The sequence below is a fragment of the Octopus sinensis genome, linkage group LG8, assembly GCF_006345805.1.
Source record: "Octopus sinensis linkage group LG8, ASM634580v1, whole genome shotgun sequence".
Classification (NCBI taxonomy): domain Eukaryota; kingdom Metazoa; phylum Mollusca; class Cephalopoda; order Octopoda; family Octopodidae; genus Octopus; species Octopus sinensis.
The window spans coordinates 17,373,914-17,390,700 of NC_043004.1; the positions used below are offsets into that span (position 1 = coordinate 17,373,914).

At 37.0% G+C, this 16,787-nt stretch overlaps 1 long non-coding RNA gene across 1 annotated transcript; it reads right to left on the minus strand.

Annotated features, from left to right (window-relative positions):
• Positions 1 to 5,828: 5,828 nt before the first annotated feature.
• On the minus strand, positions 5,829 to 13,145 carry LOC118764415. The gene is made up of 3 exons (XR_005000228.1): positions 13,136 to 13,145; positions 11,749 to 11,758; positions 5,829 to 5,966 (listed from the first exon to the last, which is right to left on the minus strand). It is a non-coding gene; the product is annotated as an uncharacterized LOC118764415 (long non-coding RNA).
• Between the last annotated feature and the right edge of the window lie 3,642 nt (positions 13,146 to 16,787).

Genomic DNA, 16,787 nt, shown 5'->3' on the forward strand with positions numbered 1-16,787 from the left:
GATTTATTGAGCAACAGAGAACGTAATAAAACCATTGATAATTGTCGTACTCCAATCTTCTCTATCGTGAACTAAATTTTCAAATTTCCACATCGGGTAACTAATTCGGGTACAAAGTAAGTGACTTGTAGGGGACAGTGGGGTTAGTTGATACCTAGGACAGCAAAGGGATGAGAAACAAACTTGCCCTTGGTGGGATTTGAAAGAATAAGAAGAAACATGGCAAAATTATTTTTCTGATGCCCAAAAAATTCAGTCAGTTTCCTACCAAATTCTGAAGTGATAATGGTCTCAATTTCAAGGGCGGAGCCAAGTCAATTAGATCGGCTCCAGTGTTCAACTTTATCAACCTCAGTGCTCAATTTGTACTTACTTTATGAGCAGAAGGCACCCATATATATATATAATATATATAATATATATATATATATATATATATATATATATGTATAGTACAAAGTAGATAGGGGTTATGAAAGTAACCCACTATGGGATATCATTTATCCAATATACTGCTGATTATTATATTACATTTGATGTATAATGTTTAGTTCGATTTTGATGTTCCCATTTATATAATTAATAAATAATGTGAAATTGTAATATCCGTAGTTGATGATCGAAATGAATTTGTTTATCCATTTTCTTATTTGTATATATATATATATATCTATATATATATATATATATATATATATATATATATATATATATATATATACATACATACATGCGCACTAACACACTCTTATATATTTGTGTGTAGGCCAGTCTGATTGTCTCTCTTCATAAAAATGTATGTACAATATGTCATATATGTACACGCGCACACGCACACATACACTCATACACACATATACACGCATACATACATGTACATAGTCATACATATGCATTCAATACGTGCATACGTACATATATACATGCGTACATATATGTATATATATATAATATATATATATATATATATATATATATATATATATATATATATATATATATATATATATATATATATATATATATATATATATATATATATATCAGGGCACCGATGATAAAAGAAAATCGTACATCGGAATGACCTCAAATAGTTTTAAGACTCGCTGGTACGCCCACACACATTCGTTCCAGCATCGACCTGACAAATCTAACCAGACTACTCTCGCCGCCCATATCTGGCACCTATATATATATATATATATATATTATACACATTTGTATATATATACAGACATTTATATAACATATACACACACACATACACATATACACACACGCCCGCACAGCTACACACATACACATCAGTTAACTAACCAGTCGATAACGAATAAATATATCTGAAGCAAAATATAATTAGTGTTTGGTCGGCGGAGCGTTTATCCGTGTTATTTTTGTCATTAGTTTTTGTCTTTCATTGACCGTTGTGTATATTTTCGCTCACATATTTACTCTTAGGTTCTTTTATCTATTAACTACTTATAAACAAACTCAGTGAATTCGCGTTTCTCCTTTTATACATAGAATTACAGTTTACGGTCGTCGTTTGAAGACCTTCACATACAAATGCATTAATTGTTTAATGCTAGAAATACGTACTCACGTCTACACACACACATGCCACACGTATATATATATATATATATATATATATAGAATATTTATATATATACGTCTATATATATTATATGTACGTCTGTATGTGTAGTAAGAAGCTTGCATCCCAACCACATGGTTCCTGATTCAGTCCCACTGCGTGGCAACGTGTGTGTCTTCTGCTGTAGCCTCGACCGGCCAAAGCCATGGGAGTGGATTTGGAAGACGGAAACTGAACGAAGCTCGTCATATATCTATCTTTCTATCTATATGTGTGTATGTGTGTGTGTGTCTTTATGTTTTTGTTTATTTCCTACCACCGCTTGACAATCGGTGTTAGTATGTTTACGGCCTGTGACTTGGCGGCTCGGGAAAAAGGTCTATAAAAGGTACTGGGATTGATTCATTCGTCTAAAACTTCTTCAGGGCATTGTCCGAGCATGGCTGCAGTCTAATGACTGAAACAACTAAAATATAAAAGATATATATATATATATATATATATATAGAGAGAGAGAGAGAGAGAGAGAGTTAATCCAAACAAGAAAGCACAAAAAAAAACACAACAACGCGAGGACGTGGAACAAATATAGTATTATTGGACGCTCAGGAAAGAAGGAGGGTTAAACGTTTCGAGCGGAGCTCTTCGTCGGAAACATAGGAGAAGGAAAGATCCAGAGAAGGGAAGACAGAGGAAAAAAATCGTCAACGGTACACACGAGGTCACGTTTTGAAAGCAATATATATATATATAATATATATAATATATATTATATATATATAATATTATATATATATATATACACATGCATATACACACACACACACCCACATACACAACACAACCTATATTACATATAATGTATATGCATATGTATATACAATATACACACAGATGCACACATAGACGTACGCACACCACACACACACACATATATATATATATATATATACATACACCCACATGTATGTATGCATGTATGTATACGAGGATCAATTAATCTGTTAAAAATAAGTCAAATCGACTGCGAAGCTCCCCACATGCTTTCGCTGGTCGGGATGACTCGAAACACTCAGGTATGACTCGAAAGACCTTTCAGCTTAGTAGTTAACGCCAAATGAAACTACATTTCTCTGGTACCTGCTATTCACCAAATCCAAAGATATTCCGGTATTATTGGTACCTTAAGCCTAATTCTGGCAATAAACGTGAAACGAACGAATAATCTGGTCATCAGATGCACTTATGTCTGCAGTGTGTGAATCATGTTTCAATAGCTAATTTATTATTAACACATTGCGTCACATAATTTCGCATGCAATAACATGGTAGATTACATAAAATTATGCAATAATTTGCTAACGTAATATTATCACATCATCAGGTAGTCTCCATTAGAGGTTTATTAGGCTACTATAATCCCATCGGCGCATATCGCTTTATAAGTCTCTACTAAATATTATCTGAAGAAGTTACAATGTTATCAAAACACGTTATTGCATAATTTTATATAATCCGGCGTTTCTCATTTACTACTCTCTCTCTCTCTCTCTCTCGTTCATATATACATATATATATGTGTGTGTGTGTGTATGTGTGTGTGTGTGTGTGTGTGTGAAGGTGCATGGCTGAGTGGGTTTGTGAGTTCGATTCCCGGACCGGGCTGCGTATTGCGCTCTTGAGCAAGACACTTTATTTCACGTTGCTTCAGTTCACTCAGCTGTAGAAATGAGTTGCGACGTCACAAGTGCCAAGCTGTATCGGCCTTTGCCTTTCCCTTGGATAACATCGGTGGCGTGGAGAGGGAAAGCTGGTATGCATGGGCGACTGCTGGTCTTCCTAAACAATCTTGCCCGGACTTGTGCTTTTGGAGGGTAACTTTGTAGGTGCAATCCCATGGTCATTCATGATCGAAGGGGTTCCCGATTATATATATATATATATATATATATATATATATATATAATATATATATAATATATAATATATATATATATTCCAATATGTGACCGCGTGTGTATCGTTGGCGATTTTTTTTCCCCCATCTTCCCTTCTTTGGAACTTTCCTTTTTATACGTTTTGACGAAGAGCTCCGCTCGAAACATTAAATCCTCATTCTTTCTTTCCTTTCCTGAGCGTCCAATAACACTATACCTGTTCCACGTTCTCACGTTGTTGTGTTTTCTCTTTGTGTTTTCATGTTTTGATTAACTTTATACACACACACACACACACACACACACACACACACACACCACACACACACACACACACACACACACACACACACACACACACACACACACACATACAAACACATAAGATGGTTAAAAAAAAAATGATATCATTTCGCAATCTAATAACTTTGTAAGTTCTTGTTCAAATGACTTCAAATTTTAACAGGTGAACATTTTATGTTTATCTTTCCAGGTATAGAAATGGCATTCACCGAAAGAGAAAAGGCGTTTTGTGTGTTGGAGTATGCTCGAACACATTCGAACAAGACTGTGAAGTGTGCATCGGTGTGAGAGTTCTCTAAAAAGTCACCAGTGGCAATGCAGATTTGGACATGGCACAAAAATTTGAAAGAGGAAGACTGTCGGTGAAGGGCAAAAGGATCTGGATGACCACTAACATTGGAAAAGACTGTCGAACGGGTTCTCCAAAATCTCTTGCGAAGCCCGAAGAAGTCCATAAGAGCAAGTCTGGAAACCCAGATACCTCCAACGACAGTTTGGCGCGTCCTGCAGAAACGCTTGCTTATGAAACCCTACAAGCTGCGGCTCGCTCAGGCTATAACAGCAGATGACAAGCAAAAGCGCAAACAATTCTGTGTTGATATACAAGAGAAACTTGAAGAAGCCGAGTTCAAAGAACGTCTTTTTTTCAGTGATAGCAATAAGCATAATGTTTGCATTTGAGGCGAAGAAAATCACCATGCCACAGTTGAGCATGAGAGGGACTCACCAAAAGTGGATGTGTTCTGAGCAATCTCCAAGAAGCATCTTCATGGCCAATTTTTCTTTGAGGGAAATGTGACAATGTTTATCTGTAAATGCTTCAGAACTGGCTAATGGATGAGCTCATTGCAAATGAACATGAAAACTTCATTTTTCAACAGGACGGGGCTCCACCTCACTGGAAGCTCACTGTGTGGGCTTATCTCAATGACAATCTGCGAGGGAGATGGATCGAGCGTGCTGATGCTGAAGACAACGTGCTGTTGAAATGGCCGCCACGTTCACCTGACCTGAAACCATACGATTGTTTTCTCTGAGGCTATGTGAAGGGCATGGTCTATGTCTCCACTCTTCCTGCAAACCTAAAGGAACACGAACAGAGAATCACTACCGCATTGGAGACTGTTACCCAAGACATACTGCAGCGTGTTTGGGAGAAGTTGGACTACCGACTTGACGTGTGTCTCATACAGATTTGGAGAAATAAATCTTATGCTGCTCAACGTTAAGCCTGTTTAGTTTCATTTGCTTTGACTATTTAGTTTCGTATATTTATATCTCAAATAATATAAAAATCTTTGAAACACCCTGTATATATATAATATATATATATGTATATATATATATATATATATATATATATATATATATATATATATATATATATATATATATAATATATATATATATAGTACATAAATACATACATACATACATACATATAATAGTGGGAATTTACAAAAAAAACAACCAAAAGACGAAGACGGGTGTGTAAACAACAAACAAAGTATTAGTGAAAATGTCTTTTACGTTTCGAGCCTATGCTCTTCGACAGAAAGGAACACAGAAATAAAAAGAGAGAGAAAAGAAAATATAAGGTTTAATGGCTAGCGATCTATCATGGCGAATGCCGGACAGAGGGGTAAGAAAAAGGGAGAGTGAGAGAGGCAAGGTAACAAATGCAGATTGAGAGAAACGACAATAGGAAAAAGCAGAAAGTACAAAAAAAGTTTGAAAAGTTCAAAAGGATCAAACGTCGTGGTGTATTGGAGCGATTTCTCATCATAGGAAGAGCCCAGTGCAATCCATGGGTAGGAGAGGTGCATATATATATATATATATAGTTATGGTATATCCTGTTAAGAACTTAGTAGAGTACAATATTGAACTCGCCCAACTTCAGATGTACTCTGTGCTATGCAGTTGTAATATTATACATACTTACAGGTTTGCGTTTGGGCACCTGTCCTGAGTGAATAGAAAGGGGTGCAGTTGGACTTTTAATTTTTAATCCCTACAATTATTTCCATGCAATGTAGTCCTCCAAGTGTGCAGGTACTTGACTATGCAACTGTTTCCCTGCATTATGAGATCTGGTTGTGTTTCCTCAGGCGATATGTAAATATTGTCTCTGTAAATCCTTGGCTTCAAGAACATCCACTCTGTCTGTCATGACCTGAATTTAGCAGTAGTCACTGAGCTTATCAGGGTGTGTTGTTGCTGAAGGGCCGTTGGCATACTGCTTTGAATGTGTAGATGTAGTAGGATGGTGATTCTGGTAAAGTTAAGGTGGTTGCCGTTTTATAGGGATTGGCATTCAAGTTTTTGTTCAACACTCGGACACATACACATATAAACACGCGCGCACACACACATACATACACATATACATCCACATGTATGTATATGTATATATATACATCTACATATACATATACATACGAATATACACACAAGCTCACATATACGGATATGTACGGGCACTCACATATTTACATACATACATGCACTCACATACATCTATATATATAAAGCTGAAGTTGTCTGTGTATGGCAGGTTTGGTAGCCTTCAACTAACACTATCTCCTCCGAGGCCCTACGGCGCAAGTTGACCAAAATGGAGAGTATGATAGAAGAAGGCTTGCTCTTTATTCCGTAGCAGATAAAATTCAAATCGGACCATGTTAACACCAAAAATTATTTACATCAAAAAGGTACTTTTTTTCTATGAAAATCCCTATTTTTTACGATTTTTTGACTGCTGTCTCGACATTTTTCGGTGTATTTCAACCAGAAAAATGTTCACTTAAAGAGAATAACAAGCTACATAATGCAAAATTTTTAATTTTCAAAAATTCCAATTCTAAATGGTCGAAACAAACCCGAGCAATGCCGGGCGATACTGCTAGCACATATATAAACATACACTCGCACGCATATACATACAGAGATGCTCGTGTGTGCATACGCACATTTACACACACACTCACGCCCATACATACATACATACACACACACACACACACACACACAACACATATATATATATATATATATACACACACACACATAAGGGTTGAGGACAATACTATGCAGTTTAATGCTGGAAAATTCCAAGCCCTGCGATACCAGCACCAAAAACTGAACGAAAAACTTACAGGGTACACAGGCCCCAGGTGGATTACAATCCCAGAACTTAAATCAGTGCGAGATCCGGGATATCGACATGTCTTTTACGTTTCGAGCCTACGCTCTTCGACAGAAAGGAACACAGAAATAAAAAGAGAGAGAAAAGAAAATATAAGGTTTAGTGGCTAGCGATCTATCATGGCGAATGCCGGACAGAGGGGTAAGAAAAAGGGAGAGTGAGAGAGGCAAGGTAACAAATGCGGATTGAGACGACACCTCTTTCCAAGTTCACATTACCAAGATGGCAACAAAGTGCAGACGGCTGGATGGATCCTAAGAACCTTCAGAACCAGAGAGAAAGAAACCATGATGGTCCTATGGAGGAGATTCGTCCTCTGCTGCCTGGACTGCTGCTCCCAACTATGGTCACCCCACAGTGTAAAATTAACAGCAGACCTTGAAGCAAACCAGCAAAGCTTCCTAAAGAAAATCGTCTCATTGCAACAGCTCAGCTACTGTCGAGAATTCCAGATGAGCATACCTCATGGCAGGAGGCCAAATAAGAGCAGTGACATCAAACTCGCTTATTCACCAAATTCCACATATCAGGGGAGGCTGTCAATAATAACAGTGTAGCAAAAGGGCGTTGCCCCAGCATGGCCGCAGCTTTGAGCTGAAACCGATGAAAAGTAAAAAAAAATTGTAAAGAATATATACTTATATATATATATATATAGGTAAACGTTAAAAAAACACAAACTGGGACAAGAACGTGAAACATTTTGAAGACGACAAAAAAACACACAGCTCTCAGTCATCAGTCAAGAACCAGATCATCTTCGCAATTTCGGCTGATTAATCTTGACACACATATATATATATATAATCTTGACATATATATATATATATATATATATATATATATATATATATATATACACACACATTATTTATATACATACATGCATACGCAAACACACACACACACACATACACACGCACACATACACACATTTACTTAAGTAGGTACATACATTCATGCATTGTAAACACGCGGACAGACACGGATACATACACACACACACACACACACACATACATATTATATATATATATATATATATATATATATATATATATAATTATATGAGAGAGAGAGAGAGAGAGAGAGAGAGAAATGAGAAATAAAACATATACGTTGTCCTCGTTGGCCCCTTCTCGTTTCCATGTACTCCTTTCGTCATTTGTACTTCTTCATTTATGTCGTTATCTCTGACAGCTGACAAGGCGATTATTTGCACGAAGCAATCGTACACGGAGGATCAGTATATGGGTACTCGTGGCATTCCGTCGGTTACGAATACGAGGGTTCCAGTTGATCCCATCATCGGAACAGCTTGCTCGTGAAATTAACGTGCAAGTGGCTGAGCACTCCACAGACACGTGTACAAGTTAACGTAGTTCTCGGAGAGATTCAGCGTGACACAGAGTGTGATAAAGCTGGCCCTTTAAAACACAGGTACAACAGAAACAGGAAGAAAGAGTGAGAGAAAGATGTGGTGAAAGAGTACAGCAGGGTTCGCCACCCCCCCTGCCGAATCCTCATGAAGCTTTAGGTGTTTTCGCTCAGTAAACACTCACAACGCCCGGTCTGGGAATCGAAACCGCGATCCACTGCCCTTCAAATTCCTATCCGACACGTGTTTCTACTGGATAAGTGTCCTAGTGTTCTTTGATGTAGCATTTATATGCATTTAGTTGAACCAAATTTAAATCAGTCGCAGTCTGGGAATCTAACCACTGGACCATAGTACGGGTACTAACGTATGAGTGTATGCTTAATGTGTATACTTTTGCGTGCACATATCACCAGGTGTGTTTGCATGTGCATGCATACACACACACACACACGTACACACACACACACACACACACACACACATGTACACATAAATACGTGTATACACGCATATACATCCAAACATGCATATATCTAAGTACACGCATGTATCTATATGCTTATCTGTGCGTACTTGTGCATATATTTTCGAGTGCGAGTGGCAGCTTTCGTTTCTGCGTTTTCGCATTTTAACACATTAAACTAAATATCTACGCACAATCAATTATACACACTGTAGAAATATTATACTTTCACGCTTTCACCATTTCCTAAGCCTTTATCTCCTATCTGGACCCACTTACACGCACGTAAAATTAATTACTCAACTTTAACCACTTACCGCCTTCTTGCAAATATATATCGATCAGTTAAATTATTCTGGTCAATTACTATTTTCCTTCTCACCTTAAAACTGATAATAGTAGTTAAATTTACCTAATTACTCTGACCTTTAACTCACTTTATGGTTTCGTACATATCGGAAGATGATCTAACTGTTAAACGTTTCTCTGTTCCATTGTGATCATTACCGTTTGATTATATTAATTCCGTGAAGACACGTAGCTTAGTGGTTCGGGTATTCGGCTCACAATCGTAAGGTCCCGAATTCAATTCCCGGCGACGCGTTGTGCCCTCGAGCAAGACGCTTTAATTCACGTTGCACCAGTCCACTCAGCTGGCAAAAGTGAGTTGTACCTGTATTTCAAAGGATCAGTCATGTCACTTCCTGCGTCACGCTGAATCTCCCTGAGAACTACGTTAAGGGCACACGTGTCTGTGGAGTGCTCAGCCGCTTGCACGTTAATTTCACGATCAGGCTGTTCTGTTGATTGGATTAACTGGAACATTCCTCGTCGTAACCAACCGAGTACCAAAAGTCTATCTATCTATCTATCTATCTATCTATCTATCTATCTATATCTATCTATCTATCTATCTATCTATCTATCTATCTATCTATCTATCTATCTATCTATCTATCTTATTTCATTACTGCACACAGGACAGACAAACGGATTAAGTTGATTACATCGACCCGAGTGCGTAACTGGTACTTAATTTATCGACCACGAAAGGATAAAAGGCAAAGTTGACGGCGTAATTTGAACTCAGAACGTAACGCCAGACGAAATACCTATTTCTTTACTACCCACAAGGGGCTAAACACAGAGAGGACAAACAAGGACATACAAACGGATTAAGTCGATTATATCGACCCCAGTGCATAACTGGTTCTTAATTTATCGACCCCGAAAGGATGAAAGGCAAAGTTGATCTCGGCAGAATTTAAACTCAGAACGTAACCGCAGACGAAATAATTCTAAGCATTTCGCCCGGCGTGCTAATGTTTCTGCCTGCTCGCCGCCCTGTCTGTCTATCTATCTATCTATCTATCTATCTATATATCTATCTATCTATCTATCTATCTATCTATCTATCTATCTATCTATCTATCTATCTATCTATCTATCTATCTATCTATCCATCCATCCATCCATCCATCTATCTATCTATCTATCTATCTATCTATCTATCTATCTATCTATCTATCTATCTATCTATCTATCTATCCCCCTCTTTCTCTTTCTGTCTCTCCGTTTCTCTCTCCCTCTTTCTCTCTCTCTCACAGTCAGTGGAATCCGGGCCAGTTTTGTAGACTATGGAGAGTTAGTATTGTGGTGATTGAAAAGCAGCTTTTTAAATTACCTTGACACTCCAATTCTTGATCTGCAGCTTCACCAAAAGATTATAATTGCTTGTGCACATGCTTGCGCGCTCACACGGTCTCCTGAGTACTCGTAAGTACCATTATTACTGGCAGAGAACCAGGGAGTGTTTCTACTGGTAATAATTATGCAATTTAGATTACATAATCTTGTATAATGTTTGGTAAATTAATAATTGAAAAAGAACCCGGTGCTTTAATATACAAAAATCTGTTCCTTTAAGACAAACTGGAATAAATCTTATATATGTGTGTATATGTATGTATGTATGTATGTATGTATGTATGTATGTATGTATGTATGTATGAATATGTGTCTATGTTTATGTATGTATATGTGTGTGTGTATTTATGTACATATATATATATATATATATATATATAAACATACATACATGCATTATATATATACCTGGCAGAATCGTTAGCACGCCTGGCGAACTGTCTAGTGGTATTTCGTCTGCTGTTACGCTCTGAGTTCAAATTCCGCCGGGGTCGACTTTGCCTTTCATCCTTTCGGGGTCGATTAAATAAGTACCAGTTATGCACTGGAGTCCATGTAATCGACTTATTCCCTTTGTCTGTCCCTGTTTGTCCCCTCTATGTTTAGCCCCCTGTGGGCAATAAAGAAATAATTATGTATATACCTATATATTTATATATACATAGGTACATACACACACATATGCATGCATAATTACATGCATATGTATTATATATATATATATATATATATATATTATATATATATATATATATATATATATATATATATATATATATATATATATATATATATATATATATATATATATATGCAGGCGCAGGAGTGGCTGTGTAGTAAGTAGCTTGCTTACCAATCACATTGTTCTGGGTTCAGTCTCACTGCGTGGCACCTTGGGCAAGTGTCTTCTTCTATAGCCTCGGGCCGACCAAAGCCTTGTGACTGGATTTGGTTGACGACAACTGAAAGAAGCTCGTCGTATATATGTATATATATATATATTATATATATATATATATATTATATATATATATATATATATATATATGTTTGTGTGTGTGTGTTTGTGTGTGTGTGTTTGTGTGTGTATATGTTTGTGTGTCTGTGTTTGTTCCCCCAGCCTCGCTTGACAACCGATGCTGGTGTGTTTACATCTCCGTAACTTAGCGTTTCAGCAAAAGAGACCGATAGAATAAGCGTACAAAGAATAAGTCCTGGGGTCGATTTGCTCGACTAAATGCGGTGCTCCAGCATGGCCACAGTCAAATGACTGAAACAAGTAAAAGAGTAAAAAGAGTAAAGAGTATAGTATGTTATGTTTGATTTGTTCCAGTTATTGGACTACAGCCGCGCTGAGGCAGAACCTTGAAAAGTTTAATCGAATAAATTAATTCCAATATTTACTTTGTAAAACCTTGTACATATTCTATCGGACCCTTTTGCTGAACCGCTAATGAAATGTAAACAAGCGGAGCGAGATGAGTCGTAGACAAGCACAAACTCACACACACACAACATATATACGACGAACTTCCAGAGTTTTTCCATCTAACGAGTTTATTCTCTAGGAATTAATCGGCCTGAAGCTATAGTAGAAGGTGTTGCACAATCGGACTGAACTACCGGAAACCACACGGTCGCAAACGATCTTATGGATCACACGCGCGCGCGCGCGCGCGCGCGTGTGTGTGTGTTCGAGTGTGCACAGGTATGAAAATATAAAAATACACATATATGTCGATAATACCAAAAGTTTTTGTAAAAAAAAAAAACTGTTAAGTCGAGTTTCCTGTTACCGATCTTCATACTGGTTCGATGAATGTTGCTCACAGTTTGAAAATCGAAGGAAGCTGTTAGAACGATCGGATGACCGTTAGCAAAAATAATGGAAGCTTAATCAACGAAATAATAAAAACAAAAAAACAAAAAAAACTGTGAATTTATAAAAATTAGAAAATTATTAGAAGATGATGTCCTTTGACATAAAATGGTGATTATCATTAATGGATTGACCGCCCCGGAATAAATCAGCCCGAAGGCTTAAAAATATAAACAACTTCGCATTTTCAATAAAAAATGAAAATAATAAAATCTGATATAAGAGCGCTGTTGTTTACAATTTAAACTATAAAGTGTAAGGTATACAGGTCAGGGAAAATGAGAGCAGGGAGAGAGACAGAGAGATAGGGAGAAAGAGAGTGAGTGAGTGAGAGAGAGAGAGAGAGAGAGAGTCGGAAAGAGAGTGAGGAAAGGTTGGTGATTTTAAAAAATATAGCATTGCTTCATACCTAATACGAAAGGAAACAATCACTCAAGAACACAAAGAAGATATTGGCACAGGAGATAGATAGATAAATAGATAGATAGATAGATAGATAGATAGATAGATAGATAGATAGATAGATAGATAGATAGATAGATAGATAGACAAGGAGAGAGAGAGAGAGACAGTGAGAGAGCGAGAGAGATGGATAGCGGTAGGAGAAAGAATAGGAGAGGCAAAGAGGAAAACATTTCATTCAATACACTTCTTCCTTACTTTTAAAATCGATCTTCAAAAGTGTTTATTTGCATTTTTTAAAGGAGTTTATTCGAAAAAAAAAACATTGTCACATATTTACTATTTATATGCTACGTCAGACTAATTATTTGTGAAGAAAAACGGTTTTCAGAATATTTGTTTACAGTTTTAAAACTGAGTCTGTTTGAGAAACATATTTATTTTGATTGCTAGGCTATTCAGAATAACTGTTTTATAGAAAAATAAGACAAGCGGTCTTAAAAACATTTTATGAGCTTATCTCGTAAGCATTATACCTTTTAGTTTTTGATTCTGCTATGTCAATAAAACAGAGGCAAATGAAATGTGGTATTCATATTTAATTACAATAGCGATAATTGTTATTATAGTCTTTCTGAAAGTTGTCTGTAATATAACCTCGATTTTCACTCTCACTTTCCATTCTCCCACCCTCTGTATGTATGTATGTATGTATGTATGTATGTATGTATGTATGTATGTATGTATGTATGTATGTATATGACAATTATTATTATTATTCTGTTTGATTTTTGCTTTACATTTGTACCTGTTGGCTCCAAGTCTCACCCAGAGACCTCAAGAGACAAGTTGGAAGTTCATGTTGATGTTATGCATAGGGTGCCATATACTTGGTTTTCTACTTAGTGTTGTACTAGTGAATGTCTAAAAAAACCATACGAAAATTATGTTTGTTTTAAAACTTGAGATTACATAGAAAGTATTTTGCGTAGGATATGAGCAGTTCCCATGAGCACTATCTTTTGAATTTCTGCCAATTTTGGGTTTCCTGGTATCTGATTTAGGTAGCAATCAGCCCCTTTTGCTATCATTCCCAGGGTACCTATGACAACAGGTATTGTATTAGTCTTCAGGTTCCACATTTTGCTGATTTCTATTTCAAGATCTTTATATTTGCTCAGTTTTGGGTAAGTCTTGACACATACGTCTTTATCGATTGGGACAGTCATATCAATGAGGAGGCATGTTTTTTGTCTGAAGTCTTTCAATATGATGTCTGTCCTATTCGCATCTATCTTTCTGTCAGTTTGAATGGTGAAGTTCCACTCGAGGTGGTTTGCGTTCCCACCAGTTTTTATCATGGGGCAAGTCCAGGCTTTTGCAAATTACCCAGTGAATATATTGTGCAGTTTTATCATGCCTGTTGAGATACTCTGTAGGCGCAAGAAGACTGTACTTGGAGACAACATGATCAATGGTTTCATTTTATTGTTGACATACACGACATGTTGGGCTATTGCCGTTCTTTAATATGTTGGCCTGATAGTTTCTTGTTGGTAGGCATTGATCTTGAGCTGCTATGATAAACCCTTCTGTTTCAGATTTTAAGCCAGAGGCCATTAGCCATTGATGGGTCAGGGCTTTGTCTATATCTGCATTATTCACTCTCTTTGGGTATTTGCCATAGAGAGGTTTTTCTTGCCATTTATTATTCAGAATATCTAAGGCCGCAGTTTTGGCACGGGTTTTCATGCGCCTAGCTTTTTCTGTGCTTGTTTCTTGTATGTCTAATTCCGAAATTTGTTGTATTCGGAATTCACTTAGATATTCCTTTGTCTGTTTTGTTACTGAGTATGATGCCTTCTTGTTTTCATGTTTTGAGACCAGTTTTAACATCCAGTTCTCAGAGTTTTTCAGGTAAGTGTCTAGGCCAATTGTAGGAATCTTCATTGTTATTGCCTGTTGTAAAAGTCCACGGCCTCCCTCTTTACTTGGCAGATAAAGTCATTCTATATCTGCCTTAGGGTGCTGCATTCTATGCATTGTCAACAGTTTTCGTATTTTTCTGTCTAGATTACATGTTTCAGTAATTGGCCAGTTAACGATATTGTAAATTGTAAGTCACGACTGGTATGGCTAAAGTATTGATCGCTTCGATCCTGTTTCTCGCATTCAGCTCTGTCTTGAGTATTGCTCTTACTCTGCGATAACATTCTTTCCTGATCCTCTCCTTCATCACTGAATGACTTATTCTGTCCCCTTCAATTACCCCTAGGTACTTGTAGCTCTCCGCTGGGTCTAACTCTTTTATGATATTGTGCTGATCAAGGTTAACGTTTGATGTTAATGTGGTTCTCTATGATCTCATACTAACTATTTTATACTTTTCCAGGCATTTCTTAATCCAGCTATGTGGTAGGCTATCAAAAGCTTTTTTGTAGTCTATCCACGTTTACATTCTTTCTGTTCATTAGGGAATATGCTGCTGTCTAGCAAAAAAACTATAGGTATATTCAGTCAGGACAGCTGTTAGCGTTTTATACATAGTTGTTAAGCAGGTTATGAGTCTATAGTTTTTTGGTTCATTTGTTTCTTCACTTTTTGGAAGCAGGAATATTAAACCATAAACTAGCCAAGGAGTCATCCTACTAGGGTGTTGTAAAACATCGTTGTAAAGTTCTGCTAGCAGTTCATGGCTCTCTGGGAAGGCATCCAACCAGAAGTTAGGAATTTTATCCTTTCCTGGAGACTTCCATTTGTTTGACCTCCAGAGAGCAGATCTTATATCTCCTACCTTGACACCGCCCACTTTTGCTCCTCTAAGGAGTCAAGTCTGTAGATATTTTATCAATCCAAGGGGCCTTTTCGTTGTGTGTTTTTTCTTCTGCCCAAATTTTATTCCCAAATCCTTGCACTTCTTCTTTTGATGGTACAGACTTTACAGTAACTGGTGTTTTCCCTATCTTCCTGTAAAAAAATTTGGGGTTATTTTTGAACATGTTGTCCTTGAAGAATCCAACACGCTTTTCATACCTCGCTACGCGGGCAGCTTTAGCAGATACCTTTTGCTTGATGGTTTCTACGGTGGCATCAATATCAAGTATAGTTTTCATATTATATTTTTTCTTTAATTTTCGGGTCTTTGTAGGTTTGGTAGTCTTGTCAACCTTAAGGTTTTTCAAACATTCAATGTCAGACCTAAGTAGCTTAATTTGTTGTTGGATACGCTCTTGCTGAGAAGGCGTTTTTTCACCACATAGTATCGTTGAGATTTTCGCGGATGCATAGTACAGATGGTTGAGATCTGTGATATCAACATCATTAGCTGAAATTATATCCTTAAGTGCAAGGCGGATTTTACCAATTATTTTCAGGTTTTTGTTAGAATTGCGGATTTTAGGGAGAGTATCGCGTTCATCCATACCGGTTTCTTTAATTTTCAGCCATTCAATCATGATTTAATTTTTTAGATCATGTAGTTCTGTTGGGTCAATATTTGTGTGACTTTCTTCATCTATTTGATTTTAATCTGTCTTAGTGTTTATGATTGGTTCAGGGAGTATTTCACTTTGCCTATCAATTACACTAACTCTTTCAATCCTTACTGCGTTATTATCAGCCCTGGGCTGGTCTATAATTTCCTCTGTATTATCATTTTTTGAGCTGCAGCTTCGTTCTTTTTATCCGTTACTGCTTGTTTAATTTGGTCAATCTCTACTTCAGTCAGTAATTTTTTCCATAATGTTTCTTCTGACGTTGGTAAGTTTGTTACTGTCTATGTAGGGTCTTACTTCAGGGTGTTTCTGTCTCCAGTTTAAGTCGTTCTATATCTGCCTTAGGGTGCTGCATTCTATGCATTGTCAACAGTTTTCGTATTTTTCTGTCGAGCTGACATATTTCAGTAATTGAC